General features: G+C 33.8%; 1 protein-coding gene across 1 annotated transcript in view; it reads right to left on the bottom strand.

Moving 5' to 3' along the window:
- Positions 1 to 13,231, bottom strand: part of LOC111043467 (gastrula zinc finger protein XlCGF8.2DB-like) — a 138,967-nt gene that overhangs the window by 91,925 nt on the left and 33,811 nt on the right. The gene's annotated exons all lie outside the window — the stretch shown is intronic.

Here is a 13,231-nt window from a genome sequence, read left to right as displayed (position 1 = left end):
ACAAATCCACCATTAAGATTCCAAACACACTTTCAAGTCCTAACTTATAGCATTAGACATTGGGAACTTATCACTTATTTTACCGATTGGAAACATATTATGAACTTGAGATGAGTTTGATATATCATTTTCGAAGAGAAATTGATTATACGTTAATATAGACAAAAAAAGATAACTTTAAAAAACACTAATAAAGCTTAAAACATAAATTTTCCTTCCTTTGAACTCCTTGTGGACCACTTCTAGAGCTTTCATGGACAACTTATTGGGAACCATTGATCTATATAAATATGAAGAAAGATAAATTTCAATTTTGTGTATTTCCTCATCTCATTTATTGGATCAAACTTCAAATAATCCAATTCAAAAATATTTTTTGTGGCTCAATTGAATATAACATTTTATGAAATATTTAACCATGATTAAGTGCTGATTAAGGACGTCTTGACTTCTCTGATTGATTCTCTTCAGTACTGAGTACCCTACCCATAACATGTTGGTACAATAACTATTGATATAATTTCCGAGTTGCATTACCAGGAGCAGTGGTTAAGATTAGAAATATCACTAAATATAAACAATAATGGTTATGTGTGTTATTTTTCAATTTCTTACATGTTTATTAAATTCATCAAGTAGTACCGTACTATGGCTACAATAATTATTGGCTCTTCCACAGTTTATATTCAATGTTGTGCTTTACAATATTCTGGTCAGACTTATTGGCTGAATAAAACAAACTATTTAAATGTTATGGAATCTATTGTGATGAGAACTCCATTATGCTTCTAGAAATAGATATGAGAACATTATTATTTGTCAATAGAACGAAATTTATTACAATATCATGACACATTTCAAAAGTTTTATGGTATTTTTTGGAAATTCAGCTTTCAGGCTATGGTACCTACCTTCCATTTTTACTCCCTATTATCTACGATTTACTATTTCAAGTTCCAAAACTATATTGGGAATAAAGAAAAAACATGAATGAAATTATATCGAAGTTAATAATCACAAAAATATACTTTAATGAGTGAAAGCAAGCAATTTTACTTATAATCCCATATATTTTATGAAATATCAACACTATTTTGTTACAGTTCCCCCAAGACATTTTCTTGAATGATCTTCACCGTTGATAATTTTCTTGAAAAGTTATTCAACTGTTATTATCAAATGAGTTATATCATGGAGAAAGGATAGTACAAGAAGGGATATTCCATGGTATAGTGCATTTATGTTCCAATTTTAATGTCAACTCAAGCAGATAGTCTTAGTAGTTTTTTTTTTGTGAAGCTGTGACGCTTGTCTCTGATACTGTGCCACTCTTACAAACTCACCCGGCCAAAACAGTAATAATAGACAGTAATCGACTTGAGTTGACAAAGAAATCGGATTAAAATTTGTAAAATTAACGACCTACATCATGGGATATCTTCTTATGCTATCTTTTCTCTATGCTTATATTCATGAATGAAGTAATAAAAGAGTGACTGCCTCAATTTTTTTCCTAGAGAGCGAAGTTAGGGAGCAATTGGCCCTCTCTTATACCCAATTTTCTGAGATAATTCATTTTTGTTCATCAATATGATTATTTTATGTATCACAGATGACCTGATATTTTAGATCCTATTCAAAAATATGTTGGGTGTCAGGAAGTGAATTTTGTGATGAGAGGAGAATCGTTATTTAGTATATAATTTGGATAATTTTCTTTATTTTAGAGGAGGATTAGGGCCGACAGTCAAATTTATTTTATTAGGCTTCGAGTCAAGCGTACACATTATCATCATCTCCAGCAGCCCTACAGATTATCATCTTCGAATTCATCTTTTCTGTTGACGTCATACTCTTAACCAGAAATAGCCAGATTTTTTTATGAGTTTAAGGATCCATTTCTCTACAAAACATTGCAGTCAGCAGCAGCTGTACCATCAGAGCGGGCTACCGTGTTGAGTTGGAGTCAAGCTATCAAAATGAAAAAGTTTTCTCAAGTAAACATTTTTTTCTGATCATTACTTTTTGAGTTATTATGAGCGCCTGAAGTTTTAATTTTTGTAACAGAACATTTCAAATTCGGTAAGAGATGAATCCATGAGATTCAGAGGATAGATTCTTCATGGTATTGTTTATCAAGTAAAATAAGAATTTTCTGAAACTATCAACTTTTGAGGAAGATATTCAATGTACCAAAAATAACTCAACTAAAAGTTATGTTTGGTCATTTTTAGTAAATTGAATAACTTTCTCAAAAATTGATCATTTCAGAAAATTGTTATTTTACTAGATTAACTATGAAGAATCTATCCTCTAATCTCATGGATTTATCTCTTATCGAATTTGAAATGTTCTGTCCCAAAAATTAAAACTTCTGGCACTCATATCTCAAGAAGTAATGATCAGAATAAAATGTTTTCTTGAGAAAACTTTTTTATTTTGATAGCTTGATAGTAGCCTATACAAATCGAAAAACTTTGAAAAATATCACCAGTGGAAATTTTATTTTTAGGCTATGCACAGCCTCAATCTGTTATAGTAATCAGCAATATTGTCAGTATTAATCCAGGCCGGGCCGAGCTGAGTGGAATCTGCTTGCACACTAACTTTGCAGGATTTAGTTGGGAGCATTCATATCAAAGCCGGGTGATGCCGGGCTAAGCTTAGCTGAACTGTGCAACAAATTCACATATGTGAGTGGCTTGACAGCCAACTCGATCATTTTCTGCCTTCTTTCAGTTTAGTTTGATCTTTGTGAGCTGTGCAGTATTTTGTATTCCAACTTGAAAAATGTCTACAATTAATATTGACATAGAAATGTTCATTAAATTCTATACAAGAGAAGCATCTCCATCCATAGCCTTTTTTCATGTTCTTGGAGATGCTTGTATAGAGTTGTGAACTGTCCACTAGTCTCATGATCTATTTATTGATATCATGAGTCCAGGATCTTCTTCCTCCCTCATGTTCATCATCAAGAGTAAAACTAATATCCATTAACATCATCATCAAAGTAGATGACATTATTATTGCACTTTCAACTGAAAATTACAATTTGATCTGATAGTATGCATGTCTCACTAAAGACTAGAAAACCTACCAAGCAAATCAACAATTGGCTTCAGTGCAAACTTAGGCAGATTCCACTAAGCTCGGCATCGCATTGCTCTGCCTTGCTCGGCTCAGCCCGGCCCGGCCCAGCTTTGGTGTGAAATCCCCCTAATGTCCTCAGTCAGCCACGTTTCCTATAAGACAATATTCTCACAAGAAGAATTCAAAAGTGCAAGAGATAACTCATGAAGTTCAGTCATTCCACCAACATTTTGATACCAGACCGAAAGTTGTTGAAATCTAGAGTCTGTGTAAGTCACCATTACTAGAGATAAGAATTGCTTTGCTGCCTTCTTCCCATTTAATCTTTATATAGCCTCCTTCATTGAACCACAGAAACTTGTACTCCTTGTCGATTATTGTTTGCTGTGCTTTTGCAAACAAAATCCGTCTTGCTCAGGATAAAGATTGATTTAAATATAGATTGGTTCATCACAGATGCATGTTGACAGTGTGCGTTTCACACGTCTTTTCTACAAGATTAACTTCTTATCAGTTCTTTGTACAAACCACACTTTTATACCAGGAGTTGAACGATTGGTCTTTAATTGATCAAACATCAAACTTTTCTGCACGAACTTCAATGTTCAATGGCTTACCAACCTCTGTCACTTTGTCTAAAGTTTTCAGGATCTCAGGTACACAAAATATCTCGAAAGTATCAGCACAAGAATATTGTTCACTGTCCTCTAACCTAATCTGGAGTTGGCAAAGTAATTTAAGAGACCTGGCAACGTTGTTGCTCTCCTATCTTTCTTCCCTGCCATAATATATTGTGGACCTCACCATAGTATCGCCCAGAGTGGCAATGAATTATTAGCAGTTCTTCAGTCTTTAGTTTTTTGTCTTTGGTCTGTCAGTCTTATAACATCAGTAGTTCAACTTTGTTGCCTTGTCCAAAAGTAGCTTGTATCAGAATTTATAAGGGTTTTCCAATCAGTAAAACTATCATCATTAATCAGTATAATATTACAATATTATTAGATATGATGCATTAATTCGAATCGATCCATTTCAAGTGATTTCATAGTACATTTTAAAATATAAGAACAAAAGTAACAATGTTTCAATTCAAGTGTGTTTTGAAATTAGCGGTAAATTTAATTTCTACAAAGATGGCGCTGTCTTTGTGTACTCACTGAACTGTATACTAACTGGAATGGACTAGCAACACAAAGAAAGTGAGGCATCTGGTAAAGATAGGCAACCCGCATTGCTGTGGGATTCGTCATTTTGTAACACATAGCCCAGTCAATAAAGGTTTTTTCGATCCGAAAATTAAATAAAAGCTGAATCTTCTACCATCGATAGAACCCTCCCAGAGGGTCATTCTCCCAAAAGTCCCAAGAAATCCCCTTGGAGCTTTCCCCCCTAGCACCCCTCAAAGTTGAAAAATGCAGGTAATCACGGAAAATCAGTTATCTCTGTACCCGTTGATCGGAAACAGTTCTATTATATGCCATTCGATTTGTTACATTATGCACTACAATATTGGTTATATTAATTTTTCCAATAAAATAAACAGTTTTCTTGATAAAATAATATCTATGTAAAAATTTGAGGGGTTTGCGATTTGATTTTATTGTTTTCTTCGATTAACTTCAAAGTAAGTAGTTTTAAAGAAAAATGAGCCGAATAATAAATGTAGCCACTCTCATTGCAAATCCATTGATGTATATTGTTATGTATTTGCGATTCGATTTGACGCCATGGAAGGGGAAACAGTCGACGCGGAACGGCGCGGCTGACTCTCTTAGCCATATTAAACAGCAAACTGGAAATTAATTATCTCTGTAACCATCAATCGGAAAAAAATCTATCATATGTCATTCGATTCGTTAGATTAAGGACTACAATATTAGTCGGATTCATTTCCTCAATAAATCGAACAGTTACCTTGATAAAATAATAAAATGTAAAAATTTAGGGGTTTTTCGATTTGATTTTTTTGTTTTCTCCGATTAACTTCAAAGCGAGTAATTTTAAAGAGCAATGTGACGGATAATTATTGTAGCCACATTTATTGTGAATCCATTGATTCATATTTTTATGTATTTGCGATCCAAGTTGACGCTGTGGAAGGGGAAACAGCCGATGCGGCTGATTCCCTTCACCATAGTAAACAGAATAATACTGCTGTCTACATTGCATCTCATTTACACTATGGCGCTCGAAACAATTAATTTTGTCTATTGTTTTGACATGCGCTGTATATAGATTTTCACTTTTCAATACTCTAAAAAATATTACAATTTTCTTGATTCAACCATGCTCATGATAAAAATCAGGATTTCGTTGTTTGCTCACAGAATTTATTATATTAATTTGAAGTGTGCCTTCTCCATACAAGTCAGAGGTAACACAATTTGATAACTCTAGTTTCAGATATTGATGTTTTTCAACGAAGTTTCATGATATATTATGTGTCCGACTCCTTCATCTTATCTTTATTTTGTGAAAAATTAAGATTCAAATTTTCTTTTCATAGCTTTTCTTGTGTTTTATCTTGTTTCATCACTCTTTATAATTTAAACACTTGATAATGGAATAAATATCATCAGATCACGTGAACAGAAAAAAAACAAAATAAAAGGGTGGGCCTACCTGAGATACTATATGATAACACTGTACTCCTGATAAGTTTAATATTTTCAAGCTGAAAGTAGATTAATTTGTTGCACATTCGGTTCAAATATTCACAAATGCTACCAAATATTACCAATATTATCACATATAGTGAGAACGAATTACTCTGAAGCTTTCTATTCTCACTGAACATGAAGAGGCAATACCAAGCCAGAATCGCAGTTCTGTTCAAATCATTATTATCAGAGCTTTCAAATTGATGCTATGTAACTATGGATGTTATCCCCATCTCACAATTTTCCTATTTATCCTTATCCCGATTCAGAATAAAGTAGTTGATCTCTATAATCACAAAAATCAATGTACAGTACCTATAATAAATGGTAAAAATAACAAAATTTCTAGTGATAATGCAACTTTTTCTAGGTACGAATTTCAAGGCTAATAAAATGACTTTTTCTCAATCACAGGCAGAAATTCCAATGATCATCATAATAGTAATTTAATGAGAATTGTTTGTATTGTACATTGTTTGACGTAAGATAAGCTACATCTTTAAGGTAATCAACTTATTTAGGATTATCATGTTTATGAATGAAAGCAAGACTGTGATAGAAGATTAGTCAAACTGAAATATAAACATTATATACAATGCATATTTCTGATCAACTATAATTACAAATGATAGTATCAAGCCGAAATGAATTGAGCAACTGAATTTCAAAGTTACTATCAACTGTTCAAATCGCACTGTGATTTCCTTTTACTTCCAAATGGATTGAATTGCCTCACTCTTCAACGTAACAATTATTGTAAAAAAAACCAGTGGAATGTGAACGTCATCCAAATAGCATTTGAATTTCAATTTTCAGATCATGAAATTCATAAAAAACTAATTCTTGAGAGAATAGTGATGAATTGCAAACAGTGCAAGTAACATTGATACAAAGCGATACAATGAAAATCAACATCGATTAATTTGATCCTGGACTTATCAAATTTATATTACCGTTAATTTATATTATTTATAAGCTTATAAAATGTAAAACCAACATTTTAAATTTTATCTACTGGAGCAAAACATCGATAGAAAATAAAGAAGAGCCCATTATAAACACAATATACTTGTGTACTAGAATTCACTTGAATGAACTCACCACGTCAACCCTTCAATGATCACAATGAACTAGAATGGTATAAAAACCATGAAATTGATAATCAGGTACATTTTTCAAATAGCTTCACCCAACTAAATCTGTGAATGCTAAGTCATAAGAAATCATGTTCAATAGATTTAATTTGAATGCTTCAAATAGAAAATGATCTATTCTTTTGGTGCCCTAATAAAAATCTATTTCAATCAACATTAATCGACATAAAGAAAAGCTTCTGCCAACCTTGTGTAATGAATGACAAGATGCGAGTGGAGGTGAAAAATCTATATCTCAACAAAAATAATAGAAGATGATGAATCATCTTTCAATTAATCTTATACGGTAGGGTACTTTGTGGTTGAATGTGAAACACTTCCATGATTTTCCTACCTTTTATGCATGCTTATTCTTCCTTAATTTGTATGTTTGCGTGGCTTTCATCTTCAGAATCTACTGAATTTTCATATTGGACTGTATAAAATAATGTAGATTCAACTAGTAAGAACGGAAGATAAGCTACTTTACAGAGAGAATCATAGAAAGTTTCAACTCAACAAGCCCAATGTATAATTTTTTTATGCCTCAGCCGTCATATATATTTGGCTCAACTGAAAGTATATTATCAACCTGGCTTGGAGAATATTAACTGTAGAAAACAGTAAACTCTGCACGCTATGATTTATCAGGAAATTGCCACTGTTAACACTATTGTAATGTATGATTTATCTCAGTTTTTGACATTCATAACTTATGATAAATTTTAGCATAGAATTATGATCACACACACATATTTTAAATATGTATTATATTATGTAATAGTATGAATATTTTATCGGTTGCAAACAATATCTTTGTCTGTCATAGAATGCATGATTTAGCACATATATAACAACAAAATTATTTTAGAGAATTAAAATGTGAAAAATTAGTTTCATCGCATGTCAAAACAATAGACAAAATTGATTGTTTCGAGCGCCATAGTGTGAATAAGATGCAACTTAGAAAGCAGTAGGCCTACTACTGTATTTTACTGTTAACTATGGTGAAGAGAGTCAGCCACGCCGTACCGCGTCGACTGTTTCCCTTTCTACAGCGTCAAATCGAATCGCAAATAAATAACAATATACATCAATTGATTCGCAATGAATGTGGCTACATTAACTATTCGTCTAATTTTCTTCAGATTATTTGCTTCGAAGTTAATCGGAGAAAACAAAAATCAAATCGAAAAATCTCTAAATTTTTACATATATATTATTTTATCAAGGAAACTGTTTGATTTATTGAGGAAATGAATGAAACTAATATTTCAGTCCATAATGTAGGGAATCGAATGACATATGATAGATTTTTTTCCGATTAATGGTTACAGAGATAATTGATTTCCAGTTTGCTATTTACTATGGCTAAGAGAGTCAGCCGCGCCATTCCGCGTCAACTTTTTCCCCTTCCACGGCATCGAATCGAATCGCAAATACATAACAATATACATCAATGGATTCGCAATGACAGTGACTACATTAATTATTTGGCTCATTTTCCTTTAAAACTACTTGTTCCGAATTTAATCGAAGAAAACAAAAAAATCAAATCACAAACCCCCTAAATTTTTACATATATATTATTTTATCAAGAAAACTGTTGATTTTATTAGAAAAATTAATATAACCAATATTGTAGTGCATAATGTAACAAATCGAATGGCATATGATAGAACTGTTTCCAATCAATGGTTACAGAGATAATTGATTTCTCGTGTTTACCTGCATTTTTCATGTTTTAGGGGGCTGGGGCGGAAAGCTCCAAGGGGATTTCTTGGGACTTTTGGGAGAATGACCCTCTGGGAGGGTTCTATCGATGGTGGGAAATTCAGCTTTTATTTAATTTTTGGATCGAAACTGCTTTTTTTGACCTTCATTGACTGGGCTAACATTGGCTCTTATGGAAAATACATTGCACAGTTTCAATTTCTATTTTATTTCTATATTGTATGTCTTATTCCATGGAAGCGTTATTTTTTCCTTCATTAAGCAGTTCATTGTTAACTATTTGAGAGCAAAAATAATGAAATAGGTTGAATATGAATAAAGAAAAGATTTTTTTCATTTGTGGCTGCAGTAGTTTTAGTATTGTCAACTTTTCACAAGCAAGGGAATAACTTTGGGCCAGATTTCAGAGAAGCGTATCATCTATTTATTTTTATTTATTCAACAAGGACAAATATGAACTGTCATGAAATGATTAGGAATGAAAAAACAGGCTCATAGTCCTTATTATTCCAATCCCGAATTTTGTTCGTACACAGTCCAAAGGAGGGCTGTGTTTAATCGGAACTATTAAACACAGTCTTATGTTTATTTTGATAGGATATACTATTGTTTTTTGGATTATATGATTTATTGTTATTGTTAAAGGAAAGATTTATGATTTATTGTTCAAGGAAATATCTTAATTCAATAATATAGGCCTACTTACAGCAGGCTATAAATGTAGAGCTATGTAGGTGTGCATTAGTGCATTAGGTGTTGTATTAGGAATGCTCCAAACCCATGCAAGGCAGCCTGGAATGTTATCAACAGCTCCAAAAGCAGGAAGGTTGTAATGTCAAGAGGTGCAAGTCCTGATGACTTCAACAATTTCTTTATTCACTCGGTGGCTGGGATAGTGGAGGCTCTCACCGGTTCACCTGATGATGCAGTGAATCATGTTCCTGTCAGTACTTGCAGTTTTGTGAAGTGGGAGAGAATTTCCCTGCAGAACTGATAAAAATAGTCAAGGGATACAAGAGCTCAACAAGTCCTGACATCTATGGAATCTCAACAGTGGTGTTGAAGTCAATAGTTGATGTTTTAGCTGTACCACTGTGTGATTTGATCAATGACTGCTTGGATTCTGGAGTTTTTCCCAAGGTGCTGAAGACATCAAGGACAATTCCAATCTTCAAGAAAGGTGAACCTGATGAATTGTCGAATTTCAGGTCAGTCTCGATAATTCCTGTATTTGGCAAACTCATGGAATCGGTGATGTATGTTCAGCTTTCACAGTATTTTGAGAGTAATTCCATCTCCCAACCTCACCAGTATGGATTCCGTCAGGGGAGATCAACCACGGGAGCTGTGCAGTATTTAGTGGAGTCGGTTCTTGGGGCAATGGAGGGCAGGCAGTCGGTCTCCATTGCTTTGTGTGATTTGACCAAGGCATTTGACTGTGTCTCGCATGACATACTATTGGGTAAAATGAAGAGGTATGGGATAAGTGGAGTTCCCCTGAAAACCATGGAGGATTACCTCTCCAATAGAATGCAGGTCACATCGGTGAATGGTGCGGAATCACGGTCAAGGTAGGTGATCTATGGGGTGCCGCAGGGATCGATTCTTGGTCCTCTGTTGTTCCTTGTATTCATCAATGACTTCAGTGTGCATGGAAGAGCCTTATTGTTTGCCGATGATACCACCCTGCTGGCCCAGGATGAGGACCCCCAAACTGCTGTTGCCCAGTCTAATCTTCTTGTAGAAGAGGCTTGCCAGTGGTTTAAATCAAACAAACTGTGTCTAAATGAGGGGAAATACAGAACCTGTTGTGCACCTTAAGGCGTGGTCAGGCTCATGGTGAGGCGGTGGTCAAACTCTTGGGTTTTGTGATGGACCCCACTTTATCGTGGGATCGACATATTGGCATGCTGTGCAATCGACTGGCCAGGGTGACGTTTTTGATGCAGAAGCTGAAGCAACATGTGCCTGCCAACTACTTAATTACAGCCTACCATGGGCTGTTCCATAGTCATATAAGCTACGGAATAGTACTATGGGGCCATGCAGGTAGCTGTGAAAGGATTCTCCTTCTACAGAAGAAAGTTCTTCGTGTCATCACATCATCGCATTACCTGGAGCACTGCCGGCCAATCTTCAAACGCCTGAAAATACTGACAGTGTACAGTCAGTACATGTATAGCTCCCTACGGCTCCTAAGGAGTGAGGTTCATGCCTACCAGGAGAGGGGCCAGCTGCACCACCACAATACCAGGAGATGGGGCAACATTGACCTGCCCTACTCCAGACTATTGAAAGCACACGAATGCTACCCCTTATGGATGCTAAAAATTTTTAACAGACTGCCAATTTGTGTTCGTGAGCTGGAGTATGGGAAGTTTTGTAGGCTGGTTTGAGATAAATTCATCAACTACCCTCTCTACTCATTGAGAGATGATGAGACCAGTGAACTTGTAGACCAGTTTGAGATTGTTTAATGAGTTACTAAGGCAGTCCATCTACAGAGCCACACGAAACAACCTATCTGCGGCCATCTCTCGTTATTTGTGTTTTGATTGTTTTATATTTTGACAAAATCTGTCTGGCGACTGCCGGTCATGGACTGAATATACTGAATTACTGAATTGGTGTAATTTTAAATCATGTAAGAGTGGGAGTTTCAGAAATGAAGCAAATAACGAAGAAACATTTTATTACGGTATATTATATGACTATGATAAGCAAACAGTAAAATATGCTACATAATTACCAGAGTAAAATGAACAATTTGAAATTGAAAGGTTTCAAAAATTAATTACAATTCAGCTGATAACAATCTCATATTTTCACAATAAAAGTAGGTAAATAAAATGAATCATGTTGACTCATGATGATTATTAACACAGGATTATTGAATTTATAATAATAGCAATGCACTAGGTATTCTGATAACATTTCAAATCATGTAAGTGTGGGAATTTCAGAAATGATGCAAAGAAATCTATGAAGAAACATTTATATTAATTGTATTATAATTATGACCATATGATAAGCAAACAGTAAAATATGCTAAATAATTATTATAATATTGTAAATTGAACGATTATTTATTTGAAACTGAAAGGTTTCAAAAATTAATCACAATTCAGCTGATAGCAATATCATATTTTTCAAAATTAAAGTAGGTACCGTACCTAAAATAAATTATCATCATCTCATGATGATAACACAGAATTAATAATCATTTGTATTTATTCTTTTTTGAATAAGGATTAATTTGTTCTTCAACTATGTTTCTTTATTTTAGATGTTATAAAGTAGGCCTAAATTTTCAATTACTGTAGCATAGAAACGATCACCATATACTAGGAATATAACCAAATTTGTTGTTTTATTTTTGGTTAAATAAACTGATCAATATAGAAAAAAGTATTGGAAATGTATGCAAAACAAGAAGGTTTCTTCAAATTAATTAATAGACTAAAAATGTTTGACTTACCTGTGAAATGGTATTTCATTTTCTTTAACATGCCCATTCTTGCATCCAAATGCAACACAATACATCACTATTTCTCGGTCGTATTTTTATTCAATTCTACGCATTTTACGACAAATACATCACAATATTAAAAAGAAAAGGTTTTGATCTAATACTGATAGCCCCAATACTCATTCAAATCCGTTTTTCAACTTTAAAAATGAAAAATCGTACTCAAGACCTGGACCTGCAACAACCTGCTTTAAATGTATGAGTACGAGAGAGAAGGGGATCCCACTATCCCACACGGTAGGTCTGTCTCACTCACTCCGCCTTACACACTTTTGGCTGTAGCTTAGCATTGTACAGCCCGTTCCAGTTAGTTATTATTCAGTTCACTGATTGAACATGGGCAGCCATGACAGAGAGAGGCAAGAAGCGGCGGAAAATTTGAATGGCCTTATTGATATAATGGAAACTTGCATAAACGACAAGGTGCAAATCAGTTATATTTAATAAATATTGCATTGAATTTTCATTAAGCATTTTAAATATATTTTTTAAAGTTGCTATGCATCTATAAAATTAATTGCTTGAATTGCTTTACTTGAAGCCTTGGTGAAATTAATGTAGCCCAAGTTACAGTGTTAATACTGCTTAGCCGTACAAGTGCTCTACTAAGTTGAAATGCCATACCGTAACTGTAAAATTATAATTTTAGAAATTGGATTATTTTTTATGCTATTTTGAGTAGGGAATTCGAAAAAACTAGTTTATGAAGACGTTTCTTTGATACCAGCTTATACAGTACTTATCTACATTATCTCTAAGTTCAAAACAAGAAGGCAAATTATGATAGTCAAAAAAATAACAAACTAAGCCCGGTATTAGACGGTAATATTTCTGTCATATGCAGATCATATATGAAATAAGTTGAACGAAATCATATTTTTATCTTTTTTCATGTTACCGTCTAATACTATTACTATCTAATACCGGCCTAACATGATCATATAATATAAGCTGATGTCTATAGTTCATTCCAGTCAAGTTTGCAATACCATCATCATATATATAAATATAATAATTAGTCTTAGAAATCAATTTAATTCACAAAAACACACCTATTCCTACATTGGCAGACTGGCAATAGA

Source organism: Nilaparvata lugens, chromosome 14, assembly GCF_014356525.2.
Source record: "Nilaparvata lugens isolate BPH chromosome 14, ASM1435652v1, whole genome shotgun sequence".
NCBI classification, from domain to species: Eukaryota; Metazoa; Arthropoda; class Insecta; order Hemiptera; family Delphacidae; genus Nilaparvata; species Nilaparvata lugens.
This window is presented reverse-complemented; position numbering and strand designations above follow the sequence as displayed.